Source organism: Coregonus lavaretus (assembly GCF_964263955.1).
Source record: "Coregonus lavaretus genome assembly, chromosome: 27".
NCBI classification, from domain to species: domain Eukaryota; kingdom Metazoa; phylum Chordata; class Actinopteri; order Salmoniformes; family Salmonidae; genus Coregonus; species Coregonus lavaretus.
The window spans coordinates 17,765,682-17,771,908 of record NC_140014.1 but is presented as its reverse complement, the minus strand read 5'-3'; the positions used below and the strand labels follow the sequence as shown (position 1 = coordinate 17,771,908).

General features: G+C 40.8%; 1 long non-coding RNA gene across 1 annotated transcript; it reads left to right on the top strand.

Moving 5' to 3' along the window:
- The first annotated feature begins 1,847 nt into the window (after positions 1-1,847).
- LOC311102679 lies at positions 1,848-4,701 on the top strand. Its single transcript, XR_014610032.1, has 4 exons — positions 1,848-1,930; positions 2,729-2,870; positions 3,011-3,079; positions 3,706-4,701. It is a non-coding gene; the product is annotated as an uncharacterized lncRNA (long non-coding RNA).
- Positions 4,702-6,227: the final 1,526 nt, after the last annotated feature.

Below are 6,227 nucleotides of genomic sequence, written 5' to 3'. Positions count from 1 at the left end.
AAATACATTTGAACTGTCATTATGGGGTGCTGTGTGTAGATGGGTGAGAAAAAAATCAATTTAATTCAGGCTGTAACACAAAATGTGGAATAAGTCAAGGGGTATGAATACTTTCTGAAGGCAATGTATATTTTGAGATCCGGCTGCGGACCCGCTGCAGTACTTCGTCTGCAGACCCCACTTTGAGAACCCCTGCTCTGGAGAGTGTGCATCTCATACCCATCAACACTGTGGGGAGAGCATCTATCCACTGACCTTTGTGCTGTGCAATCTGTCTGGATAACAATTTCTTTAAAAAATGATTCCATGTGCCAATATATTTTTTAACTGTGCTGTGATGTTTCACATAAATTCAGAACAGTTTTTTTTTTTTTAACCCCTTTCCCCCGCAATTGTGATATCTAATTGGTAGTTACAGTCTTGTCCCATTGCTGTAACTCCCGTACGGACTCGGGAGAGGCAAAGGTCGAGAGCCATTCATCCTCCGAAACAAGACCCTGCCAAGCCGCACTGCTTCTTGACACACTGCTCACTTAACCCGCAAGCCAGCCGCACCAATGTGTCAGCGTGCATGCGCCCGGCCCGCCACAGGAGTCGCTAGAGCGCGATGGGACAAGGACATCCCAGCCGGCCAAACCCTCCCCTAACCCGGACGACGCTGGGCCAATTGTGCACCGCCTCATGGGTCTCCCGGTCACGGCCGGCTGCGACACAGCCCAGGATCGAACCCGGATCTGTAGTGACTCCTGAAGCACTGCGATACAGTACCTTGTAATGACCGATGTCTTTTCCAAATACACGATCCCAACCCGAGATCAGAGTGCCAGAGCAGTAGCCCAAGCGCTGGCAACAAACTGTTTTTATGTATTTGGCGTTCCCCTCCAGATTAATTCTGACCCGGGAAGAAGCTTAGAAAGCAAGCTTATTAAACATTTATGCAGCATGTACGGTTTCACCAAAACCAGATCTACCCCCTACAGGCCACAGGGAAATGGCCAATGTGAACGATTTAACAGAACCCTTCACGATCTGCTCCGTACTCTCCCGCTGGAGAAGAATAAATAATGGACGGCACACTTCTCACCGGTACTGTTTGCATACAACACGTCAGAACACCAATCCACAGGATACTCTCTGAATGCTCTTATGTTTGGACAGAAACCAGGGTTTCCCGTTGACACCCTGCTGGGGACAGCGGGCCAAACGGATCTGGTAACTGCTGATGAATGGACCACAAACCACTGAAGGACGTTAACCCAGGTGTAACAGGGAGCCAGGCAATGCCTCCAATCGGCAGCAGAACGCAGAGCCAGAGACCACAACCTTAAGGTGAGAGCAGAGAACTGGCAGCAGGGTCAGTTGGTATATCGTTGTGATCATAGAATTGCCATAAAACTACTTTTACAATTGACTATGCTTACTATAAATAATAACAACCATCACCACTCCCGTCCTCCCAGATCATGCCAACCGACTGACTGAATTGACAGCCAACCATTTATACTAGAGGCCATGCACTTAATTAACAATAAGGAACACCTATTCTAACAGGCCATGAGGCTGCATTCAAGAGCTCATGCCTGTTATTGTAACATTGGTATACTCAGGAGGTGCCCTGATTTAATACCCCTGGTGTAGATAAACTACAACTTGTTTACCTCATTTGGCTGGTGCCACGTTGTCTAGGTCTCACCCATCCTCACCAGTCTCACCCATCACTTGAAAAATTGCGGCTCAACCAATCAGAGAGTAGCCATGTGCCTCACCCCTGCCCAGGCCCTGAGCATGCAGGGCCTCTGGGTTGTGATTGGACAGCCAGCCCAGCCTATGGTCATACAAGGGTATAAGTAATTCTCTGTTGTTTTCTTTCCCAGTGTGATTCCTTGTGAGTGTGTGGTTTGATTTATGGCTTTGGGGTGCGTGAAAGAATGTAAGTTTGTTATATGTTCTTATTGCTGTTATTGTTGCATTGTGTGCTAGCATAGCTGGTGTTGCTCAGTTTCTCATCTTATTACTATTGTGTTATTACTCATATTTTGTCTGCAACAATAAGTCAGTATTTCCTATGATCTATTATTTATCAATTTCTTGCCGTATTACTGTGTAATGCCATGAAACATTCTCTACTCGGATACAGTCCTTGTTATTGCCTGTTACTATGTAATAGCCTGCCATTCACTGTTGCAGTGTATTTACACAGTCCCTTTGCTCTCCTTGTTATTGTTACAGCCTACTGCTATTGTCCTATTCATTATCATCCATTCATAGTATTAGTATTCTATTCAGTGAAACTCTTCCTCCGTTAATATAAACATTACATGTGTATTTTATTCATTGTAGTTATCATAATAATAATAATAATATGCCATTTAGCAGACGCTTTTATCCAAAGCGACTTACAGTCATGTGTGCATACATTTCTACGTATGGGTGGTCCCGGGGATCGAACCCACTACCCTGGCGGTACAAGCGCCATGCTCTACCAATTGAGCTACAGAGGACCACATATCTTCATTCCATGTTTCTATTCTGTTTTAGACCATTCCCATTGGCATATCATGTCAATAAAGTCCTCTCTTAAGAATACTTTGGAGGTTGCCTTGTCCCTCTAATAGGAGATAGGTGTCAGAAAGCCACAGGCCAGCTTATTATGGAGGTTCTACCTCACACCCAGCACCTCTATCTGAACCCTGCTTATGTCTGTATTTCTAATGGTGTCATTCGGCAGAGAGGTATACTATCATGTTCATCAAAGATGCCAAGATCTACGTTCCCTTACTGGTGTTCATCAGCATCTTTGTGGAGAAGGGGCAGTCGGAGTTATCACAACAAAATGTGCAAAATATTATTGAAGACATAATACACAAAAGGTGGGTAACATATAAAGTGATTTATATTATTTTATGTTTGCATGTTGATTCATGTAGTGCCAACACAGTAATTTACTGTAAAGTACACATTGCCTTTGCCAAATGCTGTGATGGTGATAATAACCATACTGCCTATCCAGGTTCGACCATAGAAAGTTGCAGGACATTATCAAGGAAAAGAACAAAGGCAGAAGGCAACAAATGGCCAAGTAAGATCATTTTAGTTTGTTTCTACTTTTAGCAACCATGAGCTTCTATCATAATCCGACATTGCTTTTTACAATGACTTTTCTTGTGGCTGAACAGTCTGTTATCCTCTTATTGTGCACTCTGCAATGTAACTCCATGGTTTAACCAACCCTACCTAGTATTAGGAATTCTGCATGGATCTACATTTATCGCTTTTGGGTCTTTTTTGCTGATGTGACAATTACTCTAAACTTTATTATAACAGACAACATTATTCTCAATCTTTTGAGCGGATACTTTAAAGAATGATTATTGAATATAACATAACCCTATTATAACCCAAAATATAAGGTTGTTTTATTTAATTTTTCAGGTTTTTAGTTGTAATTTGAGTCTTTATAAAAACAATTTATAGTGTAGCTTCAAAATATGTTTTAAACGATCTTGGTTGGACTGTCAAGTCCTTGCAATTGGCATTGACCCATCTTTCAATTCCCCAGCCCCATCCCTCAGCTAGCTTTATAGAAAACTAAGTGGTGCTGTTTGGCTGAAACGTAAATTCAGTATTATGTCTTAAATGCTCATTTTAAATGTTTCCATTTCGACCACTTGATTTACTGTATGTATGTTTGGGTTTCTAATACAGGGGCGGCCAGTTCACAATTGCACTCAGTCTTACAAAAGATGAATGTGACAATGGGAAGATGGAGAGAAGCAACGTTGACTTTCAAAAGGTTGTGGAAGACATGGCAAATGGTGTTGTGTTCAACAGTGGTGGGGTCACTGCAGCTATTCCTCTATTCACATATATACAGGATGCTGTAGCAGCTCAAAAAGAAGAGGTTCATTCAGAATATCGCGTACTGAATGAACTGAAATCCAATTTTAACAAAGCTTCTGATAAAGTGTGTTTGATACTCTACACACACAACAGTCCTTGTAGGGAGTCATGCCTAGAAGGCAAAGTTGCAAACATCATCCAACCACTGAATGATGTTTTCAGAAAAGTAGACAACGGTTATAAGGCAGTAGTCTTCGACCATATTTATCGTGATGACAAAATGCAAACTAGAGAGAGAGTTTTTAATTCCCTGAAAAAAATTCCTGTGAAAACTTATTGCTGCTACTATAACACTGTTTTTGGCTGTGCATTGCTTGACCATAACAAACGTGCCAACGATCAAGAATGTCTGTCTGAGATGGATGAGGGTAGTCAAAGTAGTGACGATGATAAACCCTTGAGGAAAAAGCCCAAGAACAATTAATAAAGAGCACAATAGATTTGTTCTATTGTTACAAAAAACACAACATTCATACAAATGTTTGGCTGTCATCACTCGTCACTGAATTGGGATGCTAATGTTAGCAGTACATGAATGTTGATTGAAATCATTTAGTTGTTTAATCGTTTCAATGTGCTTTCTGTCTTCTGAATATTGGTAAACATTATGAAACAGTATAATGTAGTGTTTCATTTTAAACTATTTCTGTCTGATGCCAGTAGAAAGCTGTTAGTATGTTGTTTATTATACTGTATAAGGCTGTTTCCACCTGCTTATGATAACATTACTGTGATCTAAAACTTTATGACGTGTGGGAGTTATTTGCTGTTATTAAACCATTCTCTCTTGGATGTAATGAAGGATGTTGTTTGTGATGAAGTGTTTTTATGTTCAGTCTCGAGTAGAAGCCCATTAACTTGAGACACCTTTATAGCAGTGGTCTGTGAAAGCGTTCTCTGAAATGGACAGGGGTAACAGGAATGATACATGTTTACTAGACAGGAGCTGCTCGTCATGCATCATTCCAGCTCATAGTTCATATTCAGTCCATAAAAAGTTTAGTTGTCGAGGGGCTGAATGGTCAAGTTCCCAGTTTTCACACTCTGTTATAATTGATGCATCTGGAGTATGCTTTTTAGTCACTGAGTGACAGCTGGGCCAGACAGGGCCGGCTCCAGGCATAAGGGACATATGCAGTTGTTTAGGGCCCCAGGCAGCTTTTTAAAATGTGTAGGTACTCAGTCGGCGTCTCAACTTAATGTTCTCGCTTAGGGCCCCCAAAAGGCTAGAGCTGGCCCTGGGGCCAGAGATTCATTTTGATTGGTTATTCACCTTCAGGAAACGGTCAAAGCATCAACAAACCTATGGCAGACATATGGCTAGCTACAAAAAGAACACAAATTATTTTATTTTTACACCTACGTTTATTTCTTTCCGATTATTTAAATTTGGGAAATAAATGGAAATATTGAAGATGTGCAGAATAAAAGGATAATAGGGTTAATAATAGAGTTAAAACTATATGTCAAAGAAAATGTATGGGAACACAAACTGCCTCATCAAAACTATTTGGCACTATTGCCTTATTTACTGGTTTCATATATACTGGTTTAATTCAACCTTTATTATTCTAAGGACTGATTCAGGTTTATAAATGGGCATACATTAAAAACCATAAACTACACCTCTCCACTGCCGCCAGCAGAGCTACAGTATATGACCATGCATATGATCAACACATTTGGGTGATGTTCAAGTGGGTTGAATAAGTGAGAAGTGAAGCTTCAGGAAAAAAAGGAACCCTGTGTCTATCTATTTATGAGGAGAGTTTGGTTGACAAAATATAGAAGAGAATGTGTGTTTTTCTGCTAAATTGAATCATGTCCCCCTCAGTAGGCTGCACAATTGAACGAGTCAAAATTCACCCAAGGCTGAAAAACAGCAATAGAACGTTGGCTAAGTTGGAACACTAGCGCGAGCCCATAGCAAATGAATTGAATAGAATGTTCGCAGAGCTTATTTTGACTGGAATGATGCTTAGAATTCCATTTAGCCTAAATGACACAAAACATTTATCCCTTTTCATATTACCACTACAATCTGTTCTTAGGACGAAACAAAAATAATAATAACGTGTGTAGAAGGTAAACATCCGCACCTCGATGGTGTCCACTTATATCTGCGTAATGAGGAAGTAGGGAAAAAAGAAAACTTCTGACTATTTCTGGTCTAGTGATCGGTGACAACCGAGCTCGCTGCCCAGACTTACATAATTACAAAGAGGAGATTCTCCTGATTAAAATGGTGTCTGACTTGAAAAAATCAACATATACACATTGCGAGATATTTTGCGAAATAGACAGACATGCCTGCAGTTGAAGTCGGA